The sequence below is a fragment of the Ixodes scapularis genome, unplaced genomic scaffold, assembly GCF_016920785.2.
Source record: "Ixodes scapularis isolate PalLabHiFi unplaced genomic scaffold, ASM1692078v2 ptg000549l_1___fragment_3__unscaffolded, whole genome shotgun sequence".
NCBI lineage: Eukaryota > Metazoa > Arthropoda > Arachnida > Ixodida > Ixodidae > Ixodes > Ixodes scapularis.
In genome coordinates this window covers 326831-337731 of record NW_024609998.1, presented here as the reverse complement: position 1 = coordinate 337731, position 10901 = coordinate 326831, and the positions used below count along the sequence as shown (strand labels likewise).

The 10901-nt window shown below is 47.9% G+C and overlaps 1 pseudogene; it reads left to right on the top strand.

Annotated features, from left to right (window-relative positions):
* Nucleotides 1-9865: 9865 nt before the first annotated feature.
* On the top strand, nt 9866-10625 carry LOC120840518 (annotated as a pseudogene).
* Nucleotides 10626-10901: the final 276 nt, after the last annotated feature.

The window sequence follows — 10901 nt, the reverse complement described above, 5'->3', positions numbered from 1 at the left end:
GCTACTCACCAAGCACCTAGCTCCTAAGGTGCAGGCGCCCCCTGCGGGGCTCTGGGTCCGTGGAGACGCCACTCTCCAAACCCCTGCTTCCACAGGTGCCCCCTGCGGGGCCGCTGCTGGGGGGTTGGGGACTGAAGAGCCACTGCCAGGACCTCAGGCGAGACCTGGGTGGCCTTCGATTCTGTTCGCGGTGCTGGTCCCCTTTGCACCGCCTGGGCAAAAGTTCCTTTTGCAAAAAAGGAATACTGTTGTTTTGCTTCCTGGTAGGTAATGTTCTTTTGTGCTTTAAGGGCTGGGATTTCTTTTTCTTGTTTCCATTGTGGGCATGTTCTGGCATAAGCAGCATGGTTGCCTTGGCAGTTTACACATTTCAGGGTATTCTCACAAATATCAGCAACATGGTCGTTGCTGCCACACTTTGCGCAAGTTTCACGGCCCCGACAGGTCCGCGAGCCATGCCCAAAGCGCTGACATCGGAAACATCTTTGTTGGTTGGGAATGAAAGGCCGGACTTTGCAGTGCAAATAACCAGCTTTAACGGTCGTAGGAAGCGTATGCCACTCAAAGGTCAGTATCAGATGCTTGGTTGGCTACTCCTGCCCGTCTTTACGGATGGTGATCCGCTTCACGGCCACCACAGCCTGATTCTGAAGTCCAGCCAGAATTTCATCCTCACTGCGGTCTATGAGATCAGCCTCAGAGATGACACCTCGGACACTGTTCAGTGTCCGGTGTGTGCTGACCCTTATCTGGTGTTCTCCTAGACATGTCTGTTTTAAAAGTGTTCCGCTTTGAACTTCAGTTTCTACTTCTACGAGGAGATTGCAGAAAGCTTTTTCGCCTTGAAAGCTTTGCCAATGATGGTATCAAGGCATTTAGATACAAGAAAAGGCGAGAGCTTAGCCAGTGGCTTTTCTTCATCTAGGGCTTGGAGGACGAAAAATCTTGGATACTTTGGTGGTTCTGGTGCTTTTTCAAAAGTAAGTACGGAGCAACCCCTTTTAGGGGGACGCACCGTGTTGGGTTTAGAAGAGGAGGCAGCCATAAGAGGCGAAGTTTGTTCGGAGCCTGTGGTGTGCCGCCCACCACAGAGTCCAACAAGGGAATAGATAATGCACCATAACAAAAAGGGCTTTGCTGGAGACGTTATGCTATTAGCACTGCCCAGGTACTATACCCAAGTGTGGTTCTGGACAAGGAGTCTGTCGCCACCCAAGGTTAGCCCTTGCCGCCAAAGGAGTTGAAAAAAGGAAAGAAGAGAAATGAGAAGAGTGAAAAGAGGAAGAGGACAAGGGTGAAAGAAAGGAGGGGATAGTAGAAGTGGCGACTGACTGAATCATCCTGGCCAGGCCTTACCAGGACTCCCGTCTACGAGAAGCGGGGGCCGAAGTGGTGTATTGCCTCACCCGGGGGGCCCCGAAGGGTCCAAACCTACCCCGGGCTTGACTCAACCACCAGGATGCCCTTTTCCTCGGACACGGTAAAGCCACGCACAGCCATACGTGGGCGGGCGAACCCGCATGGCTCAGGGTCCGTGGCGACGCCACCCTCCAAACACCTGCTTTCACAGGTGCCCCCTGCGGCGTTATTCAAGCAAAAACCCGGATTTTTTTTAGAGCGCAGCTCTTAGGGGCCCGTTCCCGGCTTGAGCGGCGTCGCCGTCGGCGTCGCCGTCGCCGTCGCCGTCGCCGTCGCCGTCGGCGTAACCGCAACCCTCGTAACCCTCGTGAGGGTTACGAGGGTTAATCTCATGAGGGTTACCCTCACGAAGATCACGAGGGCCACGAGGGTTACTTACCCTCGTAACCCTCACGAGGGTTACGAGGGTTAGTTACCCTCAAAAGGGTTACCTTCACGAGGGTTACCCTCACGAGGGTTACTTACCCTTGTAACCCTCACGAGGGTTACGAGGGTTAGTAACCCTCGTGAGGGTAACCCTCGTGAAGGTAACCCTTTTGAGGGTTACGAGGGTTAGTAACCCTCGTGAGGGTAACCTTCACGAGGGTTACCCTCACGAGGGTCACGAGGGTTATGAGAGTTACCCTCACGAGGGTTACTCACCCTCGTAACCCTCACGAGGGTTACGAGGGTTAGTTACCCTCACGAGGGTCACGAGGGTTATGAGAGTTACCCTTACGAGGGTCACGAGAGTTACCCTCACGAGGGTCACGAGGGTTATGAGAGTTACCCTCGCGAGGGTTACTCACCCTCGTAACCCTCACGAGGGTTACGAGGGTTAGTTACCCTCACGAGGGTCACGAGGGTTATGAGAGTTACCCTTACGAGGGTCACGAGAGTTACCCTCACGAGGGTCACGAGAGTTGCCCTCACAAGGGTTACTAGGGTTACCCTCACGAGGGTCACGATGGTTACCCAGGTCGTGACCCCCCCTGGGGTCACGTGACCTGGGGATACCCCCCGAGGTCACGTGACCCCCCGTTGACGTCATAGGCACTGATGACGTCGTCAGTGACGTCACTGATGACGTCACCGGCATCCGCATCGTCATCGTCATCATCACTGATGACGTCATTAGTGACGTCACTGATGACATCACCGGCATCCGCATCGTCATCATCATCACTGATGGCGTCATCAGTGACGCTACTGATGACGTCATTGGTATCGTCACGTGGCCCCAGGTCACGTGATCCCCCGACGTCACTTGACGCCCCAAGGTCACGTGACTCCCACAAGGTCACGTGACCCACAAGGTCACGTGACCCCCAAGGTCACGTGACCCCCCGCCCCCCGAGGTCACTTGACCCACCCCCCAGTACCCTTCCCTCCTCCTCCTCAAGAGCTGCGCTCTAATTCGGCGTTACAGGGAGTTGTAAACGGCTTTCATTTTTCATACAGTTTCTTTTAATTTAAAGATCAATCTAACATCACGACCAAAGAAAGAAGACCTGTGATATTACTGAGCATAATTTCCAAGCCTATTGTGCTAACCCAGGAGCTCCCCCATGCCAGCCACTGCTCCGAGCACTCCGGTGCAAAGCGGTGAAGCTCGACGCGCACGCGCTTGCGAGACGCGGCACTGAGGCATGTGGCGGACACGACAATCAAGTGATCTTATCAGGAGTACAAGACCCTAGTTCTGTCTTATCACAGTAGTCGCCATCCGACTATCATGCAATGCTATATCGCAACATTTCGCTCCTGACATCGCCGACATCGCAAGGAAATTTAGGCGATGTCAGCGATCAACCTGCCAGTGCATGAACCGGCCAGTGCGGTGGACAAGCAATCTGTATGCTTCATTTGATCTTAATTCAAAGTGCAGCCAATGCTGTGTCTTAACCAAACAGCGTCAAAGTACGGCATCGAAATATCATGGCCTTTGTCCATCTTCCTGTACGTGTTCTTTCATTTACTAAATCAAGTGCAGTGTATGTCCCGTAACTTGAGCTTTAAGTGCATGTGCTTGTAGTTGTATGTGTTCGAGACCTCGATTGTGCACTTCTATATTATTAGGGTCGACCAATAACATATCCTTAGTTTTTGCTTTCCTTTAGCCCATCTTGGCACAGATGCAGTGCAATTCTCAGCAAAAATGGCTTTTTATTTTTATTTATTTATTTATTTATTTATTCATTCTGCCAGCCGTGAGGCCAAGGCAGGAGTGGTACATATTTTCAAAAACATACCAAGGACACACAAAGAATTCAATAATTCAGTCACATCCCTTGGTGACATGGGAAGAAAGAAACATTTCAATTTCCCTCACAAAAGTTGACACACTTTGAGAGTTGACTATGCATTCAGGCAGCTTATTCCAGAAATCAATACATCGAACAAAAAAGGAATGCTTAAAATGATCCGTAGAGTATTGATAGGATCGGATATTTAAGCTATGTTTTTTTCTGTGGTACACCGGAGGAGACATCACGACGTATTTTCGGGTATCCAACATCGAATGACCATCTGAAAAAAAAGTTTCATTCTATTCGTTTCTAATCTGGTCTTTATGCTAGGCAGGCCTGCTTGCTCCTTGAGTTTTGTGACCGACTCAGTCGACCGGTAGCAATTAAAGATAAATCTAGCAGCCTTATTTTGAATTCTTTCTAATTTATAAATATTTTGATTTGTGAATGGCTCCCAAACCGGACTAGCGTATTCCAGAGTTGGCAAAATTAGACACTTAAAGGCGATTAATTTGACATTGGAACTAGCGAACTCCAACTTTGTTTTAAGCATCCATAGTTTTTTAAAGGCTTTCTTACATATATAGTCAATATGGGAGTTCCAGCTTAAGTCACTTCTTAAGTGCACTCCAAGGTACTTATATTCGTTACCTTTAACAAGCGGAAGACCATTAAAACTGTAGTTAAATTGTAAGTGTTGTTTTTTGCGCGTTACATTCAAGTGCTTGTCCAAATTTAGTTGGTCTTCGTTGGAACTGATATTGGAGTAAATCACAGTGTCATCCGCAAAGTGCTTTAAAGTTACCGCGGAGTCAAAGTCCTTTCCCATGTCGCTGATAAATAATATAAAAAGAAGCGGTTTAAGTACCGATCCCTGCGGGACGCCGGATATTACTTGTAATGATTCTGTTCTCTCCTTTTTAAAATACACATACTGTTCCCGTCCTGATAAATATGAGTTCAACCAATCGACTATCTGATCATTCTTAAGAACGTGACTAAGCTTGTACAACAATTTCGGGTGCGATACGCGGTCAAAAGCTTTAGCGAAATCTAAAAATATAATATCTGTCTGCCCCCCTTTATCTACGGTTATGCTCAAATCATGAAAAATGGCGATTAGCTGCGTAGTTGTAGAACACCCCCGTCTGAATCCATACTGATTAGAGCCCAGAAGTTTGTTACTCTCAATAAAAGTGATCAAAGGCTTCGATAAGATATGTTCTAATGTTTTACAGCACGTGCTCGTTAGGGAAATCGGTCGATAATTACTCAAGATAGTTTTATCACCCTTCTTAAGGACCGGAATTATCTTGCCACATTTCCAATCTCGGGGAATTATACCTTTGTCAAGTGTTAGGTTAAAAATTATTACCAGGTAATGGGAGCACCATTCTGCATATCTTTTTAGAAATATATTAGGTATTTCGTCAGGCCCGGATGATTTTTTAGCATCAAGGTTTAATAACAAATTGAACAGACCTTGCTGGTTCACTGTCACGTAAGTAATAGCAGGAATGCCACAAGACGCGTAGAAATTGGGAAGGATGCCATCGTCTCTTGTGAAAACTGACTGAAAGTAATGGTTGAATGATGAAGCAACTTGCCACTTGTCTGTTATAATAGAACCGTTCTTGACAATACCTGGCACAGTTTCCTTAACCGGAGACAAATGTCGCCAAACTTTTCTGGGGAATTTTTTAGAAAGTTTGTGAGTGAATTTTCCCTATAAAAACATTTAGCATTGCGAAACTCCGATTTAAAAGTATCCGAAAGGCCCTGTACTTCCTCTCGCTTTTGAGGTGTCTCGCATTCTTTAAAGGCTCTGTTATACTCCGACGTAACGCGCTCGCAAGCGAACGCTGGCCGAAGTCGGCTACGTCACGTCAGTCACGCCGCGCGCGTCAAAAATTCGCCCTCATTATACTACGGCGGCCCTGGCAGCTCCCGCGGCTTGCGTCGGTGCGCCGCCGGCGCGGTGCATGCGCAGAATTTGACTACGAAGGCACGTTTCCTGTGAGAGTGCGCCACTTCCGGTTCCTTTTCGTTTCGAGTAGCAGACGAAAATTCTCGCACTTCTTGAGCGCCAAGTTCGAGCGATGGCGTGGGCGTACCTTGCATGACAAAAACTCGCGCTTGCACTGTTGGTGCACCGCCTGCGCCGCAAGCGTAGGTGGTCAATATACATACGGTACATCTTTTACAAGCGCCCGGTCTACGGTACTCAAGCTTCCTCGTGTCGTAGACACACGGGTGAGGACGAATTCCCTCGATGAGCTTCTCGACGACCGAGTCCGCTTCTTTAAACATGACGCCTCACGGAGTGGTGCTCCCGTCGTCTGCTATTGCTCGTATTCGCCGCCCTTCCCGCGCGAGGGCTGCCGGGAGCCAGCGCGTGATGCATCCTGGTCCGGCATCGCTGGCGCGGCCGGCGCGGAATACGGCATGCTCCATTTTGGCGTCGAGGCGGTCAGGCTGCGTCGAACGCCGCCGGTCGCGTCGGTTACGCCACGACGCCGGAGTATAGGGCGTCGGGTTTTCGCCGACGTGACGTCGCTGTGACGCGCTCGCACGCGCGCACGCGTTACGTCGGAGTATAACAGAGCCTTTAGATTCCGCCTTTTTCTTTTTAGCCTACGCTTCATGCGAATAATATTTTTTGTTATCCACGGGTTTTGCTTGGAGATTTTTTTGACTCGGAGGGAAATAAAATTGTTGATGGCAGTGTGAACCATAGTTTTAAATCTTGCCCAGATCTCGTCTACAGATGTCGCGTTTAATGCGGAGAATTGCCTAAAGCTATCATAATGTACATTAAAAAAGTCACAAATACTTTCATCATCTGCCTTAGAGAAATCCGGAAAGGAAACAGTTTCAGGCCGTACTTTTTCACGCTTTCCTAAGGGACACGTCACGAGGACCATGTCGTGGTCGGAGATACCGTCCAAAACTTCGCACGAGTATCGCGACTGCGACAATCGTTTACTTAAAAAGACCAGGTCAAGCAAAGAACTAACAGAACCTTGCGTTCTAGTACTTTGTTGAACAATTTGCGTCAAATCATGAGAAAATACTAAATTGATCAAAGCTTGCGACGCGGAAACTTCCCCATGTGTTGCACACATGTTCAACCAATCAATGTTGGGCAGATTAAAATCCCCAGCCAGAACAATTCTGCTATTTTTACTTCGGACATGTTCACATAGATAATCATTTATACTCGTAAAATAGGTTTCGTTCGTCAGAGGAGGACGGTCAACAGCTCCGATCATAATTGGACACTTATTTATTACGATCTTGCAAAACAATGATTCAATACCATCTAAATTAGGCATCACCTCACTCTCTAGCTCCTCCTTGATAACAACTGCGACACCACCTCCACGAGACTCCCGATCTTTACGAAAGCAAACATAATTCGGTGGTAGAAAATCCGTATCTTCAACTTGAGTGCTCAACCACGTTTCTGTTATTATAACCACGTCAGGTTCATGTTCCAAAAGTATGGCTTCCAACTCGGCTCTCTTGTTTAATACGCTTCGCGCGTTTAGATTGATTACGGTGAGTAAATCAGGAACACGACTGATTTTCAGGGCCCTCTCTGTGACTCAGTTCCCCTTCAAGAATATCGCCGCTCCCATATGGACGGCGAGAACCGGATGTCAAATCCCAATAAAACAAGCTACCGTCTACGGCTATCTTGTCATAAACTAACCGGACTTTAGCGCCTCGGTTTCTTTCATCTCTTGCGGAGTCCCAGAGGCATTTTCTTAAACTTTGAACTTGCCTAGAAAAATCCTCACTTACAGAAATATTTGTGCCCTTAAGCCTATTACAGTTGCGTAAAATTTCCATTTTTTCTCGGTAGTTGTAAAAACATACTATTGTAGGCCGTGGGCATCGCCGCTTTTTACCAAGACGGTGGATGCGTTCGATACTTTCGGGATTTACGTTAACTCTTTGAAAAACATTAGCCTGGACGGTCTGCGTTAGTTCCAAAGCCGTTTCGTTTTCTGCTTCGTTTAATCCAAATATGATGAGGTTGTTGCGTCTGGAGCGGTTTTCGAGGTCATCTACCTTACGCACTAGTAGTTGGACAGTTTTTGTCAGGTCTCGGACCACTGCTTCCAGTTCAGTTGCCTTGTGAATTGCCGATTCCAACCTTATCATTCTAACATCTAGGTCTTTAAAATTTTCGGTATTTTCATTCACTGATTTCTGTAGAGATCGCTGATCTCGTTTTATATCGTTTAACGTTCTCGTCTGATCCTTTTGGCCATCAAGTATCATCGACACCTTTTCCTCCAGCGTGTAGGTTGGCCCAGGATTGAGCTCAACATCACCGCATAGAAGAAGTTGCCTTATCACGTCTAGACACTCTGCTACCACAGAAAGCACTTTGTGGGGGCACGGCACGACAACTAGGCACAAGCAGTTGCTCCGCATGCTACTGGTCCTATCGCTTACCTGTAAACAGGCGAAGACGAGCGGGTTAGACATGCTGCCGCAAAGCGTACCGTGCCCACCACTAGCACAGTGAAGTCCGTTCCAGTCTTTTAAGACACCCAGGGGCGTGGCAGTTCTTGAAGATGATTGGTGCAGCCTTGTAACGTGGTCGAAAGACGTGTCATCGGCGATCGATGTCTCGCCGTGGCGGATGTAGCATGATGATGACGGGGCAAAAGACACTATGCCCGTGTCGGACTCGGAAAAAATGATCGGCGAAGGAATCACCGAAGGCTCGTGGCTTTTTCCCGCGCCAAAAAGCAGGACCTGTAAACAGGCGAAGACGAGCGGGTTAGACATGCTGCCGCAAAGCGTACCGTGCCCACCACCACTGGTACAAGATGTAGCAGGCTTTCCTTTGTGGTGCAATTTGGTGGAAACGGCACAGCCCTTCCATCACTGAAATTGCGAGCTGATTTGCCGAGCTGTGGTTTTCTTCTAGAAAATCTGTCCTCAATCTCCAGCTCCTATGTCCTTGATGTCCAGGTATATTTCAGCCTTCAAAAATATGGCGAATTGCTAGGCAATTGTGTTGCATACGTGAAATGCTCTAGCATCACAAACGATTAGTGAAGTTTGTTTAGCAGCACGTCTTGCCTGTTCAGCAAGACGCCTACATTCCTGACGCTCTTCATCAGATAATTTAAAGTGTGACATGCATACATCTGAAATGATAAACTTGGTCATCTTCCAGAACCCACTTCTGCACTCCCACCTCAGTTACCTCTCCTCATGCACGGAACATATAATGAGCTATAAAAGTGGGTGCCGCGCAGCATTAGCCGCTTGCCGCGCTGCGGGCGCACCACAGGCACACCGCGCGGCTTTATCTGTATCAACCAGATCCGAGTGACGCGGCGCCGCGCGGAAGTGACGTAGGGATGCCAGCACCGGTTACCACGGTTACTGGTGCGCGCTGCCGCGCGGCACCTCTTCTTCACTGTGCATGTGTTTCCTGCTTCACTTAACCCCCGGTCACGACCTCCTCATTAAGAAATCAGTGTCAAGCACCTCACTCCTCTTCACTCACCCATCAACTAAGCAGTGTCGACCCTCGCGGCCACGCTTTTATCCAGGCTTCACACAATGCCGAACAGATAGTTAAAGAATTCTTTACACTAAAAGAGATGATTTACATGGACATCTGTGAAGTGCTTGCTGCTGGGTTGAGAACTGAACACGTTTTTCTGGCACAAGTGCTAATCTTTTGCTGCGTCTTGAAAATTCAAGAAAAACATAATCATCACACAACTAAGAACCAAGAGCTATGACTAAAGACCGGATTTTAGGCAAATGCCTATTTTTTTTCCTTGCGTTCCTATCGCCCTATTTCGATATATGAGCAGGAATTGGAGGTCAAGGATGGCTTTTATGATGGTTTTATAGCGCCTATAAATGCCTATTTTGGGTGTTGGTGCCTAAACTCCGATAAATGCCTATAAATGCCTTTTTTCTCCAATTGGCGCCTAAATCAGCACTATGTAGCGTCAAGTTTCGCTTTGGAGTGCGATTTGATACCTTTATTCATTCTACCTGGAAATATTTACTGTTCTGAATTTTATGGGTTTGAACCTGGTCTTCTTTTTAACACTCCCCCCCCCCCCCCCTCCCTTTGCGCCGGTGCAACCGGAGCGGCGGCTTCTGCACGCTTTACGGGTATCTTTCCCGCAGGACTTGGCGGTGGACGCACACCTCTACTCCCCAGGGGAACTATGATACCGTCAGGGGCAAAGAAAGTGATGGGGAAAAATTACGCCCACCTCCCCTCGTGGGAACCCTGGCGTGATGCAACGGATCTGGGTGGTTCCATTGGTGTTTCCGTTGGGTTTGATTCTCTAAAGGAACCGTCGCATCAAGCAATCGTCGAGTACTGCGAGAACCCGTCGTCAGACGATGGGGAACGTGGCTAGAAGCTGTTGACTACTACAACTGCTACTTTTCGGACATCAAGGCCGTGATCAACGGCCTTCCAATTGACGAGAGTGTTGCAGTCACAAAGGCTCAAGCTGTCCCCTCCGTGAACAGCCTTCCAGGAGACCTCGCGTACCTTTGCGCCAACTTCACGTTCTTAGCGGATTTATATAAAAAAAACTTGAAAGTGCGGGAGAAACTCTTGTTACGAACGTTGCGCTAATTCTCCACGCACAGGAAAGAATCGCCACCGTTCCCGAAGGACCCGTCGCCGAAAAGGCACGTGCGAAGCTGCAATCGGTCTTGGACAAACGCAAGGGGCCTTCTGTCCTTAAAGAAGCTTCAGAAGTCCTTGCTGGTGAGCCCTGTAGGATCCCAGTGTCAATTAACCCATCAAATCTTCCCAAGTATAAGTACGCAACAATCACATCTGTCGACGTCGACCGTTAGTTCTCCGCGTACCAACTCATTCTCAGCGACAAGAGGCACAATTTTGAACCCGGAAATCTGGAGATGCTGGTAGTTACCTATTGTTTCTATAATTTTCATAGTGATTCTTAAACTAGGTGCCGCGCTCTGTCAAAACACAATTCTTAATATTTCTATTTCGAATGAGCGTATGTGTATTTGGCAGTGTTGAAAGGTCTTGCCTGTATAATTAAGGTACCTGTAGAAAATTGCTAAAGTTTGTACGTAAGTTCTCACGTAAGAACATGTTAATTTCTTAACAAACCTTGTCTATCTTGCATTTTCTTGCTTTATTGTAATTTAATTACGTCAGGCAGACATAACTTTGCGCTTTTATAAATCAGTATTACCATATTTCAAGTATTGTTT